We start from the raw sequence: 25,789 nt of genomic DNA, 5'->3' as shown, positions 1-25,789 counted from the left end.
CGTTCGCCATGGCCTTACTGTTTGAACACGTGCTTCGGTACTGGCTTCGAACTAACCGAAACACTAGTTTGCATACAAAATGCGGCATCATGTTTGTTCCTACGTGCCCACCGTCGGGCCGATAGATCTGTTTGAACACGTGCTTCGGTACTGGGTTCGAACTAACCGAAACGTACCCACTGCCGGGCCGATAGATCTGTTCGAACACGTGCTTCGGTACTGGCTTCGAAATAACCGAAACACTAGTTTTAAGGCTAACAAAAATTAATATACAACTTACCTTATTCACATTTCAAAGTTGCTGTTGTGCAGAACTGATACCTTCTTACCGCATTTGCTGTTTGTACAGCTCCACATGTAAATCGGTTGGCCCGTGGCTTCGCTGGTCCCATGTTTCATGAACCGTTAGCTCGCTGTGTTGCATGTTGTATACAACCCCGGATAGTCCCCAAGTAACCCTTCTCTGTACAACCACTTCATAAATTCATCGGTGTTTCGTAGGAACTCAATCAGAATACTAATATACAAATGCGTATATTTATCGAACTCGTCCGCTGTAACACTTTTGGGACATAATACTGTGTGCGTTCTATCCATGACGGCGGTGGCGAATGGAAAGGGCAAATTTTGTGACTGAAGGTATGATTGTCTAATTCATATTCATGGGACACAATTTTATTGGTTGGAAGGAAGTTAATCCATGTCCCTTGGGGATGACCTGGGTCAACCTGATACAGGATTGGTTTGATTTAAAATTCCCTCGTTGGGGGCAGGCCGACGTACAGCGCCTGTCCGCGGGCCAACTCAAGAACTACAGGAGCTACGACTGCCGTGTCAGCCTTCACATCAAGTGGGCACTTAGAAAAATTTACGTTTCACAGGATCGGTGGATGGTATTTTGGTGTAAATGGTTGGATAAGTGACTTTTCAGGTATATTTTGGAATTCTGGACAACTTTTATTCTATGCATTTTGTTATTTGGAGTAATGGTTCTGGAATTATCGGATCTGTGTGTGTGTGTGATATATATATATATATAGTATATATATACTATATAGTATATATATGTATATTTATATATGTGTGTGTGTAGTAGTGATATTATATATAGTATATATATATATATAGATACTATATATATATATATATATATATTATTATTATATATATATTGTGTATATATATATATAATATGTATATATATATATATATATAGGATATATATATATATAATGTGTGTGTGTGTGTATATATAGTATATCATATAATTATATATTAGATATATATATATATAATATATAGGATGTGGTGTGTGTGTGTGTGTGTGTATATATATATTATATATTTGTGTTGTATATTGTTATATATATATATATTATGTATATAGTATATATATATAAATCTATAATAGGTTAAAAGTAATATATATATAATGTAGGGTATATATATAATATATGTCTATATAGTGTATATATATGGTATATATATATATATATATATATATATTTATATTATATATATTTATATATATATATAGTGTGTATATAGTATGTGTGTATATATATAGTATGTATATATATGTTTATATATATATATATATATATATATACTATATATATTTGTTATATATAGGTGTATGTATATGTGTATATATATATATATATATATTATATATATAGATATATTATATATATGTATATATACTATATATATATATATGTTATATATAATATATATATATATATATATATATATATATATATATATGTATATAATATTTAATATAGATATATATATATATTATATATATAGTAGTATTATATATATGTGTGTGTGTGTGTGTGTGTATATATATATAGTATATATATATATATATTATATATATAAAAATATATAATTATATATGTGTGTGTGTGTGTGTGTGTGTGTGTGTGCGTGTGTGCATTATATATATATATATATATATATATATATATATATATATATATATATGTGATATATATATGTATATATATATATACATATATATATATCATATATATATATATATATATATATATATATATATATATATGTATATATATATCCCCCGGTATTTAATTTTTTTTTTTATATTTGGTATGCATTTAGCCATTGCGTTAAGGCAAACTGGTTACTCTCTCTCTCTCTCTCTCTCTCTCTCTCTCTCTCTCGTCTCTCTCTCTCTCTCTCTCTCTCTCTCTCCTCTCTCTCTCTCTCTCTCTCCATTCCATCAGGTCATTAAATTAGAGTCGGAGTTACAAAAAATTTAACGTTTTATTCAAAGTAAAGTACTAGTTGAATAACTCAAGTTCTTACAGGATCAACAACGTAATGAAAACAGTTCAAGTCTCACAGACAACTAACTCAGATCCCCCCTCCCCCCCAGTATTTAAATGTATTAATCAGTAATTAGTCACACCAATTATCTCTTCTCCAAAATACAGTCCCCTCACTAGAACTGCTCATTGCAACCTGGAACTTTAACACTGAAGCAAATAGACTTTTGCAGAGCTATCTCAACATTCTGCCTATTCTTCCATAGCTGTCTCTCTAGTTTTTGGCTAAACCAAGCCATTAAGAATAGACATAGTTCGTACACGTACAGACGAATTCACACTCATCGTCAACGCCTCAATAAACTGGTCATAGCCAGTTTTCAAAGGCACCTTGAACAAGCCCTCATGAACTCATATCCACAGAACGAACATTGACCCGCTTAAGTAACCATCTTCGTATCACACCTTCCCAGAAATGATTTATCAGCTTTCTTAGGTCGTCGCTTCGGACCCTGTCTCTATAGGAAGTTAAATATGATGAAATTGTAAATTCCTAGAAATGTCACAATGAACATATTATCAGTCTTTATTTATGACAGTAGCTCGGCCACTACCCTGGTTAGCCCCTGCCTAGCCATAGGTCACATAAAACAGCTTATATATATATATATAAAAAGCACATTGGCTGGCTTAAAACACAATTAGTAATAACTGCACGTCTGGCATTATAAAGCAATGTCTATCACGCTTCATCTCCAATAACACTTGGCGTATGAATTTTCTCATTTTGGATTCTTGAATATCCCTCTTTGTCTGCAACTAGCAGCACAGACTGTAGCAAGCTGTAAGAAGGCGGAAGGCTTCCCTGTGGAAACATCTAACGGCTTCTGTAGACCTAAAAGCGCTGTAGAACTCTGTAGACTCATAGAAACTCTGGTAAGTACCCTGGACAAACGACAGCAACATCTCTGCACGGCTGGTGGGCGTCTAGCTAGCGTCGGGGAACGACGATTATGGTGTGTGTATGTCAGTCAAGTCATCAGTTAATCAAAAAAGAAATTAACCCAGACATACTACTTCTATCAGACAATGACTTCAAAAATTCAGAAATACTAACTGAACATCTCCCAATTAACTCCATTTAATATGACTAATAAATCATAAGTCATTATCACAACTCGCAAATAAAAAAAAAATATTAAGTTCTCTTAACTTAATTTTCCAAATTCACACATCAGTACGCACAATCCAAAACTCACAGCAACTCCACGGACTTCTGCACTCACATTTCAAACTCAAATGTTCTCACAAGTAAAAAGAAGAAAAAGGGTAATGAGCCCCTCCAAAACAAAATTATGTAACAAGCCTAGACCCAAAAATCAAAAATGTTCTCTCAAGGGCTGATATTGCAGCAACCCACAAAATCAATAAAAATCTCCAATGTTTAACAGCAAAAACCCCTCACTACTCACATAATTAATTACAATGAGACTTAATGTCAAACGCCCATTTATGTAAATCACAACCCCCAACAAATTACATCTCTTAGGGAAAGGAAAAATGAAAAAAGAAAAAAAATAACAGCAATAATAATACTTGAATTCTCCCCATCACAAAGCACATAATATATGCATGATATACACAACCCCGCGTTTTCCCCAAGAAATGCAATATGCATAGTTACGGAATTTGCCCATCGCAACTATTCATCGACCGGACACAGCCAGAAAGCAAACTTACACGTGCACTTTCATGAAATGCTATGGTCAACATTTCCAGATATTGCAAAAACTCTGAGCAATCACCACTAGAGGAAGAGAGTCGTCATCACACCTGACTCCTCACAGCACTGTCAGCAGAAAATCTACCTGCGGACATGTGTGCTCGAACTGCAGCATAAAAAAAAAGTCTAGTCAGACTCGCAACTTTGAAAACTCATGATTCCCCCCCAAAAAAAGTTCCATACTGACTTTATATCAGCACATTTCACTAATTATCTCCAGGATATGGATAAGCTGCTCAAAGATTGTCTCGAAGACATATCTCTCACATGTTACTGCCCAATTATATAAAAAATTATTATCTATCCAGGATATAAAAACTACGATAAACTCGTAATTCAGCAATGATAATGCCTCCAAAAATAACATCCCATAGGACCACAATGCAGTAATGCCACTCGCCTCCAATTAGTCATGAAACCAAAAAAGAAAGAACCACAGAACTCTTCTCTTGGCTCGAAAAAACTCCCAGGAATTCAACTCAAGAAAAAATCATAACCACAAAAAAGGTCACCCGCCAAAGATTAATGCCATCTCCGTATATATATAAATATATGACACCATCTTAATAATAAAACCACCCCAGTGATGAAAATATTCCCTCCATTTAATTAATAACCACACAACGCCATATTTCCCCATTAACCACGTGTTAATAAAAACCACCACTCCAGCAATAAAAAATATTCACCTCTGTCTTGGCAAATAAAAAATACTTACCTCTATTTCACCAATAACTCCATGTGGAATAAAACGAGTCTCCAAAGAATATATCTCCAAGCAGGATAATAAAAAATGTAACTCCATCTCCAAAAAAATATGCACTCAAAGCATCCAGCTGGCACACTCATAAATATTGCCAAACATCTCCTTAAAAAGGTGTCTCCATTTGCAACAAAGATGGCTGCAAAATAATTGAACTAAACATAGCTCTCACCACCATAGGCAAATATCAAATGGCCAAAATATTATATCTCCAATATATTATATCTCAAATTATATCTCCAAAATAATATACCTCCAATTCTCCAGAGAATAACTCTATGTTATAGTCAAAAACTATAAACTCTCTCCTTAGCATAACTGCTGAAAAAGGGGCAAAAACTCGGCAAATAAAATTGTCCAGGAAATTCTAGAAAAAATCACCAATGTGCCACAACTCATTATAACAACACTCCAAATTCTAAGTGTCTAAGCAAAGACTTCTCCTTATGCACTACGACATAGGCCACTAGAAAACTTAACCAAGTTAACTATCTCTGGCAAAGTTGTCACAAATACAACAAAGGTATTGTGCAAGAAAGCCCACAACTTCTGGAATACAGAAATATCCAGAAAGAAAAAGAAAAATGTAGTGCCATTACGTATGCATAAAAAAAAAAGAAAAGCAAAAAAAAAAATTCCTCCCCTTATATCTCTCTTTTAGCATCAAAACCGCTGAAAACACAAACATGTTCCCACACAATGACTCTAAGTCACGAACTGAGATATTAAAATATTCTCACAAACTGGAGAATTTAAAATATTCGTCACAAACTGGAGAGAAAAATAAATTCAAATTCGCCCATGATAAAACACTTGTGTCAGCGATGGCTAACTTCTAAAAAAGGAGAAAAGAAAAATCAACGGCATTGTTAACTATCCCCGTGACTCATGTAGATGTCAAGCAATTATCTGCTGAACTCATAAAAACAAAAAAAAGAAAAAAAAATGTGAGTTCCTCCCAAATTAAAAAAAAATAAAAAAAAAAAACAACAACACCCTTGACAGCATTACGCTCCCATGCATTAGTATATAAAAAAAAATCATAGTATTAGAAGTATCATTATCAGCAATATACAAAATTGCTATCATCAAAATCACCAGTATTAGTATAAAAAACATCACTAATGTTAATGCTTGTTCATTCATCAAAAATTCAGCACAAAATTCACCAAAAGTTCAGCAAGATTCAGCAGAATTCAGCTAGGTTCACCAAAAGTTCAGCAAAATTCAGCACAATTCACCAAGATTCAGCCAGATTCGTCACCCATGAACGACTGACATATTCTCTAAAGTCACAGAAACTCAATAAATAATTGACCACAAAAATTCTCCCATGATTCATTGTAATAATTCTCCATAATATAATTATCTGTAATAATTATGAAATAATTTCCCATGAAATATCCCAAATCTCTTGTAAAATGTGTCTCAAGCAGTGATAATTCTACTTCAGTACCCCCCCATAAAATATCTCCAGTAATAATGATAATAAGAATTCCCCATAGTAATAATTATCCTGCAAATATCTCAAGTAAGGACATTAATATTGCAATTCCCCCAGTATACACCAAATACAATACGATGCACCCATCCACCACCAAAGGCAACACCATCTGACAACATCAGTCAGCAATCATCATCGGTCAGCACCACCCATCACCACTTAGCACCACTTTAAAGCAATCTCTCCAACACAATAAAAAAAAAAAAAATCTCTGTGTCCCCATTATAACTAAGCCTTCCAAAGCATTAGGAAAACTTACACACACATATATGTATTTCATTTCCTTTTCTCTTCACTCAAGAGAAAGAAAATCTCTTTCTTAAAAAAAGAACCCTATGGGCATCTCACATCATCAACCAATCGTTATCAGCTGATGTCCTGACATTGGAAATTCATTATCAAGGGCAAATTCTTCCCCCAACACCCCGACACAAAGAAAAAAAAAGGAGTTCACCCCCACTAAAAAAAAAAAAGTTTCACCCTCCTCTGGGTGTTAGAACACCCCCTCGAAACAGTGTTTGAGTACCCCCTGAGGCAGACCACTAGTATCCTCCCCTTGCAATACCCTAATACCCTTCTGGGCCGGTTCAGCAGAAAATGTGCTGAGCGCATAAGAATGAGTGGGCGCTCTTTGTCCAAGCAAAAAATGCAATTCAAGCACAGTTTCACATGTATGAAAACTATTCATACACACGCATACACTAAACAAAGACGAATGCGTCTCTTCTAAACATGCGCAAAAAAAAACAAAAAAACACGTCACTTTCTGCTACTATGGAAAAAAAATGTGGTATCTTATACCAATCCCACAATTCACAAAATAATTTTAAAAAAAACCCTCCAAGGACCCCCCCCCAAAAAACACTAACACTCACCCCTTCATAATGAGAGAAAACCTTGAAGTCTGCTCAATCATAAACACGCGGATCCCGTTGGCACAATGCAAATGCGATCATTCACACACACGCAAATGTCTCGGGAATGCACTCACAACGTCTCAGCTCTAACTGAATGTTCCCAGCCCCTTGAGGCAGCTCGCTCTGGGCAAAATGCAGAGTCCAGTTCAATTCTCTTTGCTCAGTACTACCACTAGATGGACACACCTTAACCCCCACAAGTTGTTAACTAAAATACAACGCATTCTCAAAATCATACTAATCTCACAAAAGGCTTTTTTTCGTTCGAATGCCGCTATTATGCCTGTGACATGATTATAACCCCTTTTCCTACCAAAAAAAAAATCTATGTCTAACTGGTCACTAGTCTCTTCGTTAGCGTACCTACAGCTTATAAAATATATAAAAAGCCTCTTAAACTGCCTGCCACCAAACTATTACCAGTGAAGGGTGCCCCCCCCCCTCACCCCCCGGTATTTAATATTTGGTATGCGTTAAGCCATTGCGTTAAGGCGAACTGGTTACACTCAATCTCTCCCCCCCCCTCTCTCTTTCTCTCTCTCAACGTGATCACTAGCATAGCCTTCTCTCTCTCTCTCTTCTCTCTCTCTCTCTCTCTCTCTCTCTCTCTCTCTCTCTCTCTCTCTCTATTCCATCAGGGTCATTAAATTAGAGTCGGAGTTACAAAAAATATAACGTTTTATTCAAAGTAAAGTACTAGTTGAATATCTCAAGTTCTTACAGGGTCAACAATGTAATGGAAACAGTTCAAGTCTCACAGACAACTAACTCAGAACTCACATATCCACAGAACAAACATTGACCCGCTTAAGTAAGCATCTTCGTATCACACCTTCCCAGAAATGATTTATCAGCTTTCTTAGGTCGTCGCTTCGGACTCTGTCTCTATGGGAAGTTAAATATGAATGAATCTGTAAATTCCTAGAAATGTCACAACGAACATATCAGTCTTTATTTATGACATACACACACACACACATATATATATATTATATATATATATATATATATATATATATATATATATATATATATATATATATATATATATATCAAATCAGGTGTTGGCTGAAGGAAACAGGCCAATCTACATAGTTCTTTATGCCAACGTTTTGTAATAACATTTTACATCTTCTGGGAATCTTAAGTTAAGAGAAAGGAAGACAGAATATTCAGTCTTCCTTTCTCTTAACTTAAGATTCCCAGAAGATGTAATAAATGTTATTATGAAACGTTGGAATAAAGAACTATGTAGATTGGCCTGTTTCCTTCAGTCAACGCCTGATTTGATATATATATATGAGGGCCTCAGAACCACAGAGTTGTAAACGCCACCCCCACCAATATTGAGTTAGGAGTACCAGTAGATTTGGCACCGTTTTTCTTCTGTCTATTTGTTGCTTTTCTATGCTATTCAGAAGTTTCAAAAAGGTCGAAATCCCTACTTGAGCAGTAGGAATTATCGATTTTGTCTACATGAATGAAAGTTGTGTCGCGCGGAGGTTACAGCCTCATAAGAGCTCAGTTAGAACCACAAGGAAGCAGCTCAAGAGTGAGCCAATGAGAGCGCACGTCACTAAGCTGGTAGTCAGTTCTAAGCCAATCAGCATTTTTCCCCATAAGGCGCCCCTAAGTGTCGGCCAATCACCGCACAGCTTACAAAACACTTATCCCACGGGACCTCGCAAGTGCATGAAAGAATAGATTGAGAACTTAAAATGAGCAACACAAAATAACACTATGCAGTGGAACACTATAAGCAAGCGTGAGCATCGCTGGCAGTCAGTGATATGCTACCCCGAGATTGGCACTTGCAGAGTGAGGTGGGCAGCCCTGTTGATCTATAGGAGCAGGCACACAACGTGGCAGCCTACACGAATCTGCAAAGTATTCGGCTTGCAACACTGGTATTGGTTAGAGTAAATTTACACAGTCAGTGCAATATTTCTCAGAGTATCAACTCTTCAGTATCATGTGCAATGTGTTTGAGCATCACTCGATTAAAGTAGCAAAGTATGATCACTTATATCATTATTTCACACTAAATCACTCAACTGGGTCTCACAGGGAGATAGGAATTCTAGGAAAGGGGATGACAGGAGAAATCACAGCTGAAAATAGGAATGACTACTAGAAATAGGATGAAGGCTGATAGAACAAATGTTTACTTTCAGTTACCTTAATGCGTGGCGTGGCAGGCATAGATCTGTACCATGGGTATCGGCTGAAGGACATCGGTCACTTGTAGGGCTTCCCCAGAAGTTTGAAAAGATATGCTTTCATCAATCAAGAACCAAGCAGGTGGGCAGCTGTCAGGAGGACTTTTAGGCTGTCTTGATGCACAGTTCCGTGGTTAATTGAAAATACTAGCCATTTCAGCTTCAGGACATTGTTTAAGAAGAGCAGCAGGCTGAGTTGTCAGGCACGGAACTGCTTCTGGGTAGGCACACTGCAGCAGGTTGATAGACCTTCAGTTACTGGCTGGAGCAAAATGCTGCATGTTACTGGCTAGGGCAAAGTGTGATTTGATAGTCCAGGTGAGGTTGTATATATATATATATAATATATATATATAGGATATATAGATATATATATATAGATATATATATAGATATATATATATATATATATATATATATATATATATATATATATATATATATATATATTATAGATATATATTATATATATAGATATATATATATATATATATATATATATATATATATACTACACCCAATTTGAATAACTGGAATCATCCTTTCCAAACTGGTTATTGTTGTTCTCAAAGCAAGACCGAGTTCCTTGAGGGGGTGATTCATATTGAGTCTTTAATTTCTTCAACTAATCTTCCACAGAAGCCTAAAAGAAATATTGAACGCTGGCAAAGAGGTGCAAAAATAGGGTGAACTATGAAACTACACGTGGGTCAAGAGAGAGAGAAGGGTCATGCAGGTGTGAGGAGGTGGAGTGGTGACACGAGGGTCTGATAACAATGGTGAGGGACTAGGGTCAGGTAAAAAGGGGCAAGGCTAGGTAGAAGGTTGGAGTTAAGCAAGGGAGACCCCCAAGAGACTTGAATTTTGGCGACTTGGCAGAAAGCTCTCTATTAAATGGCTTTTACTAAATTAGCTCGGGGACTCTACTACAATGGAAAAAGGGGTGCAGGCCTCTCAAGTGTAGGTGACCCTTCTCGGAATTTGTCATTGGTCAGTATTTCACCCTGATGGGGAGATGACAGCACGTCAATCATTTTGGAAATATCGAAGGAAGAAGACCCTTAAGAGGTTTTCCATCTTTTTATTTTTTTTTTATTTTAGAATACAAAAGAAGAAATTTGCCAAGTCAAAATATTTTCAAGGGGCCCTTAAGCCATCCATAGCACGGAATGGAAACTCTTGACTGTGTCCTAAAATAAAAGATCATTTACTCTACTTTTCGCTTTTCCTCTTCACAATTTGAATTGCACGTTATTAATTTGAAATTATTCTCTCAACATTTTACGTTTGGGTGAGAAAAAGAAAAGTAAAAAGGGGCTCCAAAGTGGATACGTATAATATATATATGGTGTGTGTGTGTGTGTAGATTGCATCAAAAGCATCTTTACACGGGTAGGTTTGGACCTGACCAAGTCTGAAAGATTCCAGTGAAATACGCCTTTATGCCTGTGCGGTTTCGCTGATGAGTAGGAAATTGTTCGGGCTGATGATTGTTGAAACCAATTTCGCTGCTAGACTAATAATTACTATTCTGCCTAGCCATAAATTGTTATCAGGGTTTGCTGTGGTGAAGAAAAAAACCCACAAGACTATCCATGTGAAGAACCCCATATCCCTGTTATCTCCAGAGATAAAACAACGCAGCTGTTACTGCCATATTCATATTTAACTGCTGAATTATGGCCGAACCCCATGAGCAGAAAAATTGCTCTTCATAAACCATTTTATTCACTTAACAGAATGCTTGTCAGCTACACACGAAGCGTTATTCACCTCCATGTTGCATTCACTTTTGCGCCTCTTTGATATTGTAAAGACCTCCTTTTACAATCCAGTATTATATATCCAATCCTTTCTTGGTCACTTCCTTCATCTTAACACTCTGAATTTTACTTTGTTATTAACCAACTAACCTATTATTGTACAATTTATTAAACAACCATTCTTTCATACAACAATGGTCTTTCCTTTGACCTAAGCAAATTTCCTTTTGCCTACACAAACCTCACCACCATATCTTTATACCCCAATGTGTTTCACCATTTCAATTCTTCTTATGAGCCAAACAAAAACTTCTTTCAGTTTTCTTCTGAAGATTGAAAAAGAAACCCACAAAATTACTGTGTATAACATGTTACTTATAAGTATTTTCATTTTATGTTACTCAACACTCGGGTACTTTCAGGCCCTATCTGTGGCCCTTTTTCAAGAGAAGTGTAGGTTGTCAGCCTGGGTCAAGGCCCAGCAGTCTTCTGGAACTTCTTGTTGAGCCATCATTTATGTGATGGCTGTTCTGGTTTCCTTGATAAGAATCGAGGCAAAAGATGGTTTTTGCAATATACTGGATGACAGTAGGTTTAGAGAATAGGTAACACAATAGATGAATCCATTAGGTAGTAGGTCACTGTAAAAATTCGAAAGAGAAGGGGAGTCTTTGTGGCTTGATTATGAAATAAAAAAATTTTAAGCTTTGAAATGACTTTCTGTACAATATATATATATATATTTATAAATTATATATATATATATATATATATAATATATATATAAATATATATATATATATATATATATATATTTAATCACATACATATACATACATACATACATATCCATACATACACATATATGGCGTAAAAAGACTTATGCAGGTGTGATATGCCGAAGTGTTGGTGTAAAGGTTAACATAATGACGATGTGGCTCAAGGTGTTTTGAGGTGGGTCTGTCTTATATATATATTATATATAATATATATATATATATATTATATATATATATAATATATATTATATATATAATGGTTGATAGGCTGTCCGAAGGTGTAGTGGTCGAACAGAAAACTTATTATTCAGGTGAATGGTGCTGTGTGTTTATGGGACTTGACTTGCTGCTAGTAAATCCACTGATTAAAAATGTGAAGTGGCTAATGTGGAAGTTTTATACAGTAGAGGTCATCCTTAATTTTTCAATTTAAATAGGAATGATAAATATATATATATATATATATATATATATATATATATATATATATATATATATATATATATATATATAGATAGATATATATATATACACACATATATATACACGTGTATATATACTAATCTCATTCCTACATAAATATATATATATATATATATATATATATATATAATATATATATTTGTTTATTTAGAACTTTGATACTTATTTTACACCCACTTTTTGGCCAGCCCCATGCGAGCTGATGACAGCTCAGTGGTCTGGTTTAACTATTTTGATAATGATAATAATAATAATAAAACACTCACCTTTTGATAATTCTGCTGGGACGCTAGATAACAGGAGGAGGTACATACTAATTAGAAGCCTCATTTGTGGGGTGTGTTGCTTCATCTGTAAAGTCGTACAAATAATTAGTCATTTGAAACTTCTTCCGATGTATCTACATATTCTTCGGTAAAGGCATTTAATAGGGTATTCCTTATAGAATGTACTTCCAATGTAGTTTATAGGAAACTGAGGCTGCAATGAAATATTTCATTAATATTTTTGGGGGTTGTGACGGTCCACAGTTAAAGAATAGTAAATAGCCATTATTTATTTTTGTTTCTCGTATAGTGAGTAAAATTAATGACTGATAGATCCCCTTGGCGAAACATACCCTTCAGAAGCTGTTTCCCTACCAAATATTTAGATGAAGAGGGCGACTACCTTCTCTCCACGATTCTCAGTGGGGATCCTGTGTACAAATTGAGTGGCATTTTCAAATTAATCGAAGAAGATGGTTCTCTTGAACCTATTTTCGCCGAATTTTAACCAAGTCCTAGTACAGTTTGAAGAATGTAAGGCGAGAAGGAATTTCGAAAGCATGCGTGGATGAAGCGAGTGCATCCTGAAAATTTGGTTTACATATTTTCCTGCTTTTAATCACCATTATTTACAACTGAAAACATTTGAGGCGTCGATGACCATTGTCAGATTTACATAATCATTCAGTATCTTGAAGCATATTTTCAGTATGTTATCTCCTTTGGCAAACTACTATAAGAAAGCAACATCTGTCTGGTGAAGTTTGTATTCACACTAAAGGCACAGTTAAAGAGTACATTCAAAATAATTCTCTCTCTCTCTCTCTCTCTCTCTCTCTCTCTCTCTCTCTCTCTCTCTCTCTCTCTCTGGTGATAATGTCCCGTTTCCTTGATATTATTCATATCCTGCAGATTTATAGGTGATTAAACCTACAAGCTGATATCCCTTCGGCCCCTAGCCGTAACCCCCTTTCATTCCTTTTACTGTCCCTCCTTTTGCAGTCTTTGTTTCTTCGTGCAACTGCGAAGTTTTTCTCCTGTTACACCTTTGTAACCTTTTAATCTCGATTTTCCTTGCAGCGATGAATGACCTCATAGATCAAAGCGCTTGGCTTTCGGCCTTAATTCTATATTATATTCTTCAAGCTAATTTCACCTCCTTTATACTTTTGATACATTTAACTGTGTAATTTTGTTATATCCGGCAAATGTGTTTTATAAAAGATGATGAAGCTGATGTAAACGATGTTTGTGAACGGAAATGTCAGCGAAGAGCCGAACAGTGGTGCGTAGGACGAGTCGGGCATCAGTGCTAAGCTGATTATAACGAGCGAAGCTCCGGGTATACGGTTTAATCATGGTTACACTAACCTTGGGACACCAAGCTGGTTGAAAAATTGTATGTTTTTTTTCGACGTCTTTAAAATCTTGGCATTTTTGGGAAAATGTTGTAACTGAGTAAAACTTAGAAATGGCAGATTTGAAGCGAAGTACAGAAATTGTATGTAATGATATGCATTTGTTTACATGTACTTGGGCACCAAGGACGTCAGGTAGTGTAACACACTTTTATTACTATTTGTTAATAGATTACAATAATTTGGATTAATTCACACGTCCGTGACAATAAGATAATTATGGAAATTTCAGACGAAAGAAGAGTGATGAAGAAATTATAGATAGAAGAAAATGGCCCACAACCCAATAGTCAAAAAATGGCTACGGAAGACGTCATTCTCGTCATAAAACATGGGTTCCCGTCGCTGAATAACCACTGGTTCCATGCAACGCAAAAACACCATAAAAAAAAATAAAAATGAAAAACATAGGTTGAGCAGATTCATCAGAAATTATATAGTGAAGTTTTACCACATTCATTCTTTGTTTAAAGAAGATGAGAGACTGTGTGTGTAATTTATTTTTAAGGAGACAGGAAGCCGAAAGGAGACAGGAAGCCGAGCAGAAAGCTGGGAAATACATAAGCCATGATCAGAAAGAGGGAGTTCACTAGACCAAGGTTGCCAAAGCACTTGGTCGCCAAAGCAGAATGCAGCCGTAACTTGAGCAGTAAAATTGGCAGGTGTTAAATAATTCGATAAAATAAACAAGACCTTGAAAGTGTCAGATGACATTTGTATTTTATGGAGTTAGCAACGACGAATAGCTAGCTTTTCCTAAGCAAAAATTTTAAGTATGCAGCATGTATTAGTGTGTTTTTGTGCCGTTTATAATTTGAATAGTATAATGAAAAGTGTCTCCTAATTTAGGAATAGGATAAAAACGCGACAAGAAAGACTCGGAACAAGAAGTAATAATAATAAAAAGAAAAAATATTAAGGATGAGAAACTTGACTCCTACGAGGAAGGAGTCGGGAAAGCGCCACAAACTAGTTATGTGAGAGCAACAAGGAACTAGGAAACTGGACAGGCAAAAGTTCTCACGTACATTCATAACAATATACATACGTTCTTACGCTAGTTACTCACGTTAGTCAATAAATCAATTACAAGCCCCTTTAGTGTGAACGAACTCTGAACATTGAAGAATTGTAGTCTTCTTTCTCTCGACTCTTAAAAGAAGTTGAATTGTTGCGAGGGCCCAATGTCTTCGAAGGGTAACGTGAAATACGATCAACCGCTCGAAAAGATTCGTTGTGCTTTTACCTATGCACTGATTTTAATAAGCTGCTTGACTGTCCGGGTCACTGCTGGAATGTAGCCTGAGGTTAGTCCGTACGTGAGTAAGTTGGTGAACTGTAGGAAAATATTGACGGTGACTTTGTCTGCTGCAACTGCGTTCCTGCCTCGATCCGGGAGGCTTGGGTCTTCTTTGTTCCTTCGTATACTGCGTTTTGGCTTTGTTCTTGATTATTGGCAATTCTTGAGGGACTTTGTTTGACTGTGGCTTCCTTTGGGTTCCTTTCTTGATGGTTATGAGCGGACTCGTTAGAAATTCGTATAACACATACATACACACACATGCATTGTGTCTGGATGGATATAAGTATGTATGCTTTTTACAGTATATATACTTTATATATACTGTATATATAGAGTATATGTGTATATTATACATAAATATATGTATGTATCATATGTATATATATATATATATATATATATATATATATATATATATATATATATATTATATATATATATATATATTCATTATTATATACTTGTTCGGTTAGTCTTTCCTCCTTCCTCCCTAGTGGACTTGATTCTCAGTGAAAAGATTTGACATGTTGGTTTTCCTTGTAAATATTTATATGTCAATTTTCTTCTCTTGAGCTTGCTATTTGTGGAACGTGCTTTGAAAATCATTGTTCATTCGCGCTTGTTTCATTAAAGTTTTTTCTTTTCATATTTTGTTTATTTAAGAGTTATAATGATTTATTTTTCGAATTTACCCTATTTTTCTTTTCATGTTTGGGGCACATCCAAGGAAGGTTAACCTGTTTCATTTCATCCATTTTACAACATACGGACGGGATTGTAGTGTAGGTATATTTTTCCATTGCACCTGTTCCCTTCAGGGCTCATCATTAACTTGGTGGCATTAGCACAGAACGACATCATCAGTCTCATTTCCTACCTGAAAACCTGGTGCTTGACCCTTCATTTTTAAGTAATAAAAGCCCTCCGTCATTTTTTCCAGGACAGAGTGGCTTCATCAGCGTTGAATGCCTGTTGTGGTAAATAATTTTGCTCCTCTGTGAGTAACTTGATAGAGTTTGGAAACTTTTTAGTTGTTGCTGCTTGATCGACAGAATCTGATGTATCTGAAATATTTGTTTTCTTTTCATGTTGGGCAGACCAGAATATAAAAAATATAAAGGAGTTTATATTTTTTACAAGAGCGTTTCGAGTAGGGTATACTTCTGCTCGTCCTCGGCTTACAATAACTGACAAAGATGGCTGTTAGTTCAGGTTAAGCTAGCGCCGGTTATTGCTTGTAGAACAGCCCCTAAGTTATGGTAATGATATGACAGTTTGGAGTTTTTTAACTGGCCTTTGGTGGCTTTGAAGTCTGTAGATATAGATCCTTTGTTTTGTATTAGATTATGGGCTTATAAGAAATTGGGCTTTTGTTGTAAAGATATTGGAGTCTTGTTAGAAGTTTTTTATTTTTTATTTTTATATTTTTATTTTTTATTTTTTATTTTTTGTACACCAATCCGCCATTCCCAGAAAAGAGCTGTTTCTACACGAGGGAAAGTTCCTCGTTGGACGAGTGGTTTTCGCGCTCGGCTACTAATCCGGTGGTCCGAAGTTCGATTCTCTTCTCGGCCAACGGGGAATCAGAGGAATTTATTTCTGGTGATAGGAATTCATTTCTCGATATAATGTGGTTCGGATCCCACAGTAAACTGTAGATCCCGTTGCCAGGTAACCAATTGGTTCCTAGCTACGTAAAAATATCTAATCCTTCGGGCCAGCCCTAAGAGTGCTGTTAATCAGCTCAGTGGTCTGGTAAAACTAAGATACTTAACTTTTTTACACGAGGGAGAAACATTTATCACATGTTAGTGTTTTTGCACCCTGGTGGTATAGCTGCAGAGGTCGTGTGCCTCACAATTGACCCGTTGAGCCCAAATAGTCTAATAGTGGATAACCAGAGCATATGAGGCCACATAATATAGCTCTAGCAATTAAATTTTTTCCCCAGGGTCATTACTTCCATTGGCCTCTTGTTAGCACTTTTTGCAACACTGACAGCTTTATGCTGTTGGGTCATGATTGAGCTAAATATTTTAGTCATATCGCACCAAAGAGACAAACTTTTAGCCAGACAAACGTATGAGTGCGATTAGGAGCCGAGATAAAGATCTGTAATTCTTTTGTGAACTGCAACTTCTAAAAAGAAGAAAAAATCAAAGAAGTGAAAGAATTCATGAAAACAAATAAAAAAAAGTTATATATTTATAAGTGCTTACAGTGTGATTTTCAGTTTCCTCTACATTGGCAACCACGCATGCATTGTCTCTAACTTTACCCCTGTTGTATTTTTCTTAACTGTGGACGATGTTGTTTGTAGTTTGTAATTGTTTGAGTAGATTTTATTCGAGTTTTTACTGGTTGTTATCCCTAAACAATATAGTTTCAATGGTAAAATAGAGTAATATATGTGTGTATTATATGCATTCGTAGCCGCCTAAACTTTTATAGTTGTATTCACATTTCCGGCCTATGTGAGTCATCTCTGAGTTTACTTGAATGGTTGCAAAGGTTAGAATATTACATTTATTGGCGAAAGTTCTGAGATTAATCAATACTGTGAACCCAAGCTCCACTGAATTCGAGAGTCTGTACACACATACACACACATTATATTATATATACATATATTTATTTATATTATAGTTATATATTATATTTATGTATATATATATATATATATTGTATATGTATGTGTTGGGGGAATGAGGCTCTTTTTCTTGAGGCCAGCAACAACTACATTCATTATGTAGGTATACGAATTTACTGAATATTGCACTACTGGAAGCGCCTCAGTGGCGTGGTTGGTATGGCCTTTGCTTGTCAGCTCGGTGGCTGCGAGTTCGATCTCGGGCATACCATTTAGGTGTTTGAGATGTGTATTTCTGGTGATAGAAGTTCACTCTCGACGTGGTTCAGAAGTCACGTAAAGCCGTTGGACCCGTTGCTGAATAACCACTGGTTCCATGCAACGTAAAAACACCATACAAACAAAACCTTTTGTTGAAGGAAGTGTATCTTAAATGGCAGATGAGTCTTTTTCTTGGATCCCACGTAGCAAACACGTGTTGTTACACTTCTGTGGGTATTTCTTAAGAATAAAGATAATAGCATTTTTGCTGCTGTGGTGGTTCTGAAAGTCATCAAACGGCAGAGGCCATGGACTTTGGAGGATTGTACTCATATCATGTACTGATATCACAAAACCGTATTAAAATGAGGTCTGAAATTTTGAGGCTTTGAATGTGTCTGAATGAAGTGAAGAGCTTAAATAAATCAATTGGCTGTTGATTTTTACAAGTAGATACGTTGGGTATTTAGGCACACGTGAGACATGGAAAAGTGTAGTGTGTGCAGGAATGGAAGGAAGAATGAGATTTTGTCTTTGGCACCCAAAAAGGTGCTGGTCTTGGGGAGGGGCTGTGCTTGTTGTGTTAGTAGGGACTTGGGAAGGGGTGAAAATGTATAAATGTGTTACTTTGAGGATTTATGCATAATATTGGCTTGTCAGGAGAAAGATTTGCAGCAGAGAATGACCGTTGTCTAAGAATGGAAAGAATGAGTTAAGGACACTGTTAAATAGAGTCAATCTATGCGTAATTGGGTTATTAGAATGTAAAAGAGTGGTAGTGTTAGGTGGTTTAAATGCAAAGGTAAGGGGGCAAAAAAAAAAAAAAATGTAAGGTAGGTATTTATAAAGGAGTTTGTGTACTGAGGAAAAAATTGAAGTTTCATAGAATCTATCTTAATACAGTTGATGGTGAAATGAGCATTGACTGGAAGTATATATGATTGTTATTTGGTTGAAATAAAAGTCAAGATAGATGTGAGTTCAAGTTGAAGAGGAGGGGCTGAAAAGGTTTAAGGAAAAGGCAGTGGGTTAGATGCTGGTGGAGCAAATAAATGACGATTGTTTAAAATTACATGACGTAGTCATAGGATAAGCAGTTAGAGTTGAGTAGGATAGTAAGATGGAATATACAAGGTGGAGGGGTAAGGAATGAAAAGTTGTGTAGAAAAAAATTATTTTAGGTATAACTGCATGACGAAAGAGATCATTTTTATTGGTAAAGGAGGATGGTTAGGATACTAGAGAATAAAATGACAGAGAAAGATGGATGGGAGAAGGCTAGCAAGTCTGTAGGAAGAATAGACTTTTCTGGAGGGAAGTAAATTAAAGAGAATGTTCATGAACAAAAAGATGTGAGAATGAAAGCTGCGAATCGAGATATGTACTCTGAAGTCAACGTAGTTCTTTGTCAATTGAGTGTGTATTTTGAAGATTGGTTAAATGTGGAAGATAGTTGAGAGGGACCGCTGAATGATGCTTTTCAGGTAAGGTTATTGTAAGTTTTGAGATTGTATGTGAAGTGGCTGTGGAGAATGTAAGGAGGTAATTAGATGGTTTGACAAAGTTCTAAAACTTCATATTGTGATGGGATTACAAGCAGGGTAATGTCAAGGTGGTGAAAGTATGACTCAGTGGCTGACCATAGTCAGCCATGTCTGGATGAGGGAAAGGTCTTGGAGAAATGGGTGAGAGGAATAACCATGGTTCCACTGTATAGAGGCGAAGATGATAGAGGCGACTTTAAGGAATATGTGGGTATAATATTAGTTATACCAGGGAAGTTGTGCGGTAGGTTTCAGATTGGAACAATAATGTCCCAAGAGGATTGCTAGGGGTATAACACTGTAGGTTCAGGCAAGGATGAGGGTGAATTGTTCAAGAGTTTGTTATGAAAAAAATACAAAAAGTATAATATTCATCAGCATAAAAAATGTGGAAGGCGCTGGTTGTGATTAAAATTTTGTATGTGTGGTCTTCAGGTGTATTATAACACAGGACTGCTCGGTATTCATGTGGCATTTAGGAGTCAATATGAATGTAAACAGTATTGAGTAACCAAGTTATTTGAGTACCAGGTCATCAGATCAAACCTTCTACGTGAAAATCTGGTATAAATGTACCTAATGGGTGATAGTAGGAACTAGAAAACAGGTGAGTGACAGAATAGGTGAAGCAAGGAAGGCAGCAGGAAGTGTTCTAATGATTTGGAAGAGAATTTCATTGCCTTTGTAAGCTAAGGTGAGAATGCCCGAGAGGATGTTTGAGTCAACTTCTCATTGTGGACGTGAAGTCTGGACATTGACTAGAAATGAAAGAAAGTTGAAACTATGTAGATGAAGGATCTGGATTCACTCTGGGCATGGCTTTGTTAGTGGACGATGTGTGAAAAATATAGCCTATTATGTAGTGCAAAACTTATAGCTAAGGTTAAATTCGTGTTTGCTTTTGACCCCTTATTATGACTTGGAAATTGATCTTCATGATACTCTGCACATCAGGTTACTGTAGTGTGCCTTCTAAACTTGGAATCTATCGCTAATGAGATATGGGAAAAATTAAATTCTCATTTGGCATTTGACCAATGAAGTAGGACATTGACCTCACTTTGCACATTTTTTTTGGATTATTCACACTCAAATTGGAAGATGGTATCTATATATTGCAAAAGTAATTGCCGTTGTTTGTGAGTCAATGTTTAGGACAAGTTCAGATTTGGAGGTTAATAATCAAATATTAGGTTTTGACATTGGCAATTACATTTGCAATATTTAAGATACCGTCTTCCAATTTGGGTTATGCATGCTAAATATGAAGTCTTATTCGACCTCTGACGTTCTGACTGACTTTTAACCTTGACCTTACTGTGCACTGTGTTAGCATTTTATGAAGTCGCATAAAGTGGGAAGTTATTTGACCTTAAACTTCCTAAGCATGACCTGGAAATTAACTTTCCTTATTGGCAAAATTGATGAATTATGCATGACAAATATGAAGTCTCTATGTCAGAGTTCAAACTTTATGACCAAGTTGAAATTCATGTTTGACCTTAGACCTCAAAGTATGACTTTCATCTTGACCCCCTTTGTGCATCGGTTTCATGAGAGGATCATGTATGGCAATGTTAGAGTCACCATTTTGCATAGTTCAAAAGTTAAGGCTAAATTCCTTTTGACATTTTAATTTCCGGAAAGGTTAATTAAAAGCAATGGTTATGTCTTTCCAAAAACGTCAACAGTGCTTCCCAGTTACTAGGTTCACCTTTGGTAAATTTTGTAAAGTCGCAAATAACATAATGTGTAATTATTTCAACAAACAGACAAATTGTATCAAACACAAGCTTCATTGTCGTAGGCACATTGTGTATAATGTGTGTGTGTGTATATATATATTATTTAATCTGGAAGTGTTGACTTCTAGCAAGTGGGCAAATACGTACGACAACCATCAAACAACTTGTTTCACCTTTGAATAGCCAGTCATCTTCTGCCCCTCTGTATAAAGCATACGCTGATTCTTCGCCCTTTTGGTGCCCTTCTTGGTCATTCAGTGTTCTTACTGTTTTAACATTCATGATTTTACTGAGTCTTATGTATTGATTTTGATTGTTGTTGTTGTTGTATTTTAGCCCTGATGATGAAGTTGAACGTGCATCATCTTTTCGTCCTACTAATTGTACAATGTATATATATATATATATATATATATATATATATATATATATATATATATATATATATATATATATACATACACATATATTATATGTATAGTATATGCATACTTTAAGGCGTCACTGAATGTCGTGGGTTCTCGTGTTCGGCGGTTCGAGCGAGACGACGAACTTCTTGACTATATATATATATATATATATATATATATATATATATATATATATATATATATATATATATATATATATATATATTATACTATACATACATACATATATATATATATATATATATATATATATATATATATATATATATATATGTATGTATGTGCATACGTTATAGTGTCACGGAAATGTGATATGACATATATATATATATATATATATATATATATATATATATATATATATATATATATATATATATATATATATATTATATACACCTATATATATAATATATATATATATATATATATATATATATATATATATATATCTGTATGTATGTATGTATGTGCATACGTTATAGATTCACTGAACGTCGTTAGTTCTCGTGGTCGGCGGTTCGAGTGAATCGACGAACTTTCTAACAGTCATAATTCCCCTCCAAAACACACGCACAAACACACACACACACACACACACACACACACATATATTATATATATATTATATATATATGAGTGTGTGTGCGTGTGTGTGACTCTCCTCGTGGCAGTGTTTGCCTTATGTCAACAAAGATTTGAAGACGCCAGGAATGCCAACGCTACAAATGACGTACAAATCACCGAAGTGCCACTCTTACCTTGTGTTTTCTTCAGGTAGGCGAAGCCCCCTTCTACCGAGAACCTCCTGTAGTGGTTTTGTGCTTCAGCAATTGGTCTAAGTGCGTCCTTGTCACTATATTCGGTTTCTGATATGAAGGGTCCAGGCAGTCCTCCCATTCGGTCGTGCTCTTAAGAACTTCAAACGTATTTCTCTATCTATCACGTCCCACGAGGCGGGTCCAGATGGCCTTGGTGGATCCAGGCAGCCTCTAGGTAGCCTCCTTCCATGGGTTTTGGGGGTTGGGTGGTGGCTGGGGTGGAGGTTGGTAGGATAGGCTATATCCCACAAAACGTATTGGGTGCTGTGTGCATTAGGTTGCTGGTAGGTGTTTCGGTAATCGCTTGGTTTTTGCTATTTAAAACTCCGGACTCCGTATTGGTTTCTGTTTTCAATGAACCTGAAAACGAAGGTTTTCGGTCACATAGACTTGTCATATGAAGAAAAAAAATAGAGGAAGGAAATTGGGGGGAGGGGGTTTGGAAGCTTTCACTGTAGTGGCCCCCCATCGTCGATGAATTCCGAATGCATGACGCATCATGCAAGGCTCACTGCTGACAGGAGCTCGTCGTAGAGAGCCACAGTAGTGTGCGAAATATTCGTATTTGCCTCTACGAAATTTCGCAGACACTGAGTGGAGCTCATTTATTGTAATTGAAAGGTCCCTCACGAACGTGAATGGGTCTCTGTCCCTCTTTTTCAAATCTTCAGAGAATAGAAGCTCTTTTTCCCGAGAAAACTAATTTTTGGGCTATACAGGGTCGCTTTTTTTCGTTTATTTGCCCGCTCCGTTACAAGTTTGTTATAATTAGTCACCTTAAAATGAAAGCTGCCAGGAAGTCGAGAAGTTATGAGGACATTGTGGCTATAGTAGATTCACATCAACCGTGCATCTGATGTGTAGGGACTGGCCTAGACATCTGATGCACAGTTGATTCGAATCTACTATAGTGAAACTATTCCTGTAAGGAGAGTATAGTGCCGTCAGTGTACCTCACGCGGTGGACTGTGGGCATTACTAAAGAGCGTTTCCAGCGTCCCTCCGACCACAAGCTGCATCCACTCTTTTAACCTTTTACTTTACATCCGTTGCCGCTTCTCTTCATCCATCTTGCTGTTCAACCGTTCTGACTTATTTCACCAATAGAACCATCCATGTACTACTTCAGTTCATATAAGACTTCCTAGTCTTTACTTTGTTGTCAATCCACTCCAACGCCCTCATTACTGTCTTAAGCTGGATGTCTGAAAGTGCCCAGGTGTCTTGGCTTTGTAGCTCAAATTTCACGATTTATTCATTATTGTAAATACAAAGATATATATATATAATATTATATATATATATATATATATATATATATATATATATATATATAAAGGTTTTTTGCCACGAAGGAAAAAATGTAAAAGCGAGATAGCCAAGTACTTTCGGTCCTGTTCGGACCCTTTACTGAGGCAAACTGATTTTACAAAGAACAACATAGTCAAAAGAAGGCTTAATATACAAACTGACACTACCAGATTAGCCATAAGGGCGATTTTCACTCTACAGAAAGGAGTAGTCGCCAAAGGCTAGCCACACCTTGAAGGATACCCGCAGTAAACAAGTGATTCTTCCAGAAAACAGTACATTTTGAAAAAAAAAACACGGAAGCATATACAATTTAATATTATGAATTTTTACACAAATTTTCCCAACAAAAATTATTATTAATGAAAAGACGAAAGAAAATATAAATATATATATATATCGAAGAGAGAGAGAGAGAGAGAGAGAGAGAGAGAGAGAGAGAGAGAGAGAGAGAGAGAGAGAGAGAAAGGGTTGCCCATCGTTTTATGTGTTCGGATTAAGCAGCATATGTATTCAGTTAGAACAGCCCAGACTTCAAATGCACTGTTTATCCATCTTGAGTGAAAAATCTCATTGTATTAATTGGGGTGATACCTCGGTAATTGATAGATCTAATGATTGTTTCAAGAAATTTACTGGAATCGGCAATTATACAAATCACTAATAAAAACAACCTAAATCTTAGTCTGGGAATGTACCATTTGGACCCATATATTTGTAAGATGTTTATGAAGGACCTCAAAATAAATGAACAACTAATAAATTAGTCCCACATGTATATAGTTATTATTTCTCTCTCTCTCTCTCTCTCTCTCTCTGGTTCGATATTCTCTCTTTCTCTTGCTCAATATATATATATATTTATATTTTCTTTCGTCTTTTCATTAATAATAATTTTTGTTGGGAAAATTTGTGTAAAAATTCATGATATTAAATTGTATATGCTCCCGTGTTTTTTTCAAAATGTACTGTTTTCTGGAAGAATCACTTGTTTACTGCGGGTATCCTTCAAGGTGTGGCTAGCCTCTGGCGACTCCTCCTTTCTGTAGAGTGAAAATCGCCCATATGGCTAATCTGGTAGTGTCAGTTTGTATATTAAGCCTTCTTTTGACTATGATGTTCTTTGTAAAATCAGTTTGCCTCAGTAAAGGGTCCGAACAGGACCGAAAGTACTTGGTAATCTTGCTTTTTCATTTTTTCCTTCGTGGCAAAAAACCTTTATTTATACATAGCATCACGTTTTATATACTTCGTGATCAAGTTCATTCATATATATATATATATATATATATATATATATATATATATATATATATATATACATATTTATATTAAAGGACATTTGTAGCATTAATGTATCTTTCAGGTGCTAACGAGCATTATGAGATGTATTAAAGACACGATAGTTGTAGGAAGAGCTGTCGAAATACCTATTGCATGGAAGTGTTATCAAAGAAACTATAAAGTATTTAACTTGTATCATAACCTATCGCGTAGTAATACTGTTGTAGGTATTAGTTAGGGAATTCATTCGAAATAACATTATTGTGGGGATGTTACTGGCAGTAAATATAGATCAGGAATTTCACGG

General features: G+C 35.8%; 1 protein-coding gene and 1 long non-coding RNA gene across 2 annotated transcripts in view; one reads left to right on the top strand and one right to left on the bottom strand.

Annotated features, from left to right (window-relative positions):
- Nucleotides 1–25,789, top strand: part of LOC135195023 (uncharacterized) — a 165,299-nt gene that overhangs the window by 81,482 nt on the left and 58,028 nt on the right. The window lies entirely within an intron of this gene.
- On the bottom strand, nucleotides 8,680–23,203 carry LOC135226887 (uncharacterized). Its single transcript, XR_010317306.1, has 3 exons — nucleotides 22,828–23,203; nucleotides 12,775–12,859; nucleotides 8,680–9,745 (listed from the first exon to the last, which is right to left on the bottom strand). It is a non-coding gene; the product is annotated as an uncharacterized LOC135226887 (long non-coding RNA).

The sequence above is a fragment of the Macrobrachium nipponense genome, chromosome 15 (assembly GCF_015104395.2).
Source record: "Macrobrachium nipponense isolate FS-2020 chromosome 15, ASM1510439v2, whole genome shotgun sequence".
In the NCBI taxonomy this organism is placed as follows: domain Eukaryota; kingdom Metazoa; phylum Arthropoda; class Malacostraca; order Decapoda; family Palaemonidae; genus Macrobrachium; species Macrobrachium nipponense.
Note: the sequence above shows the minus strand (reverse complement) of the source record. Positions and strands in the feature narration are given on the sequence as shown.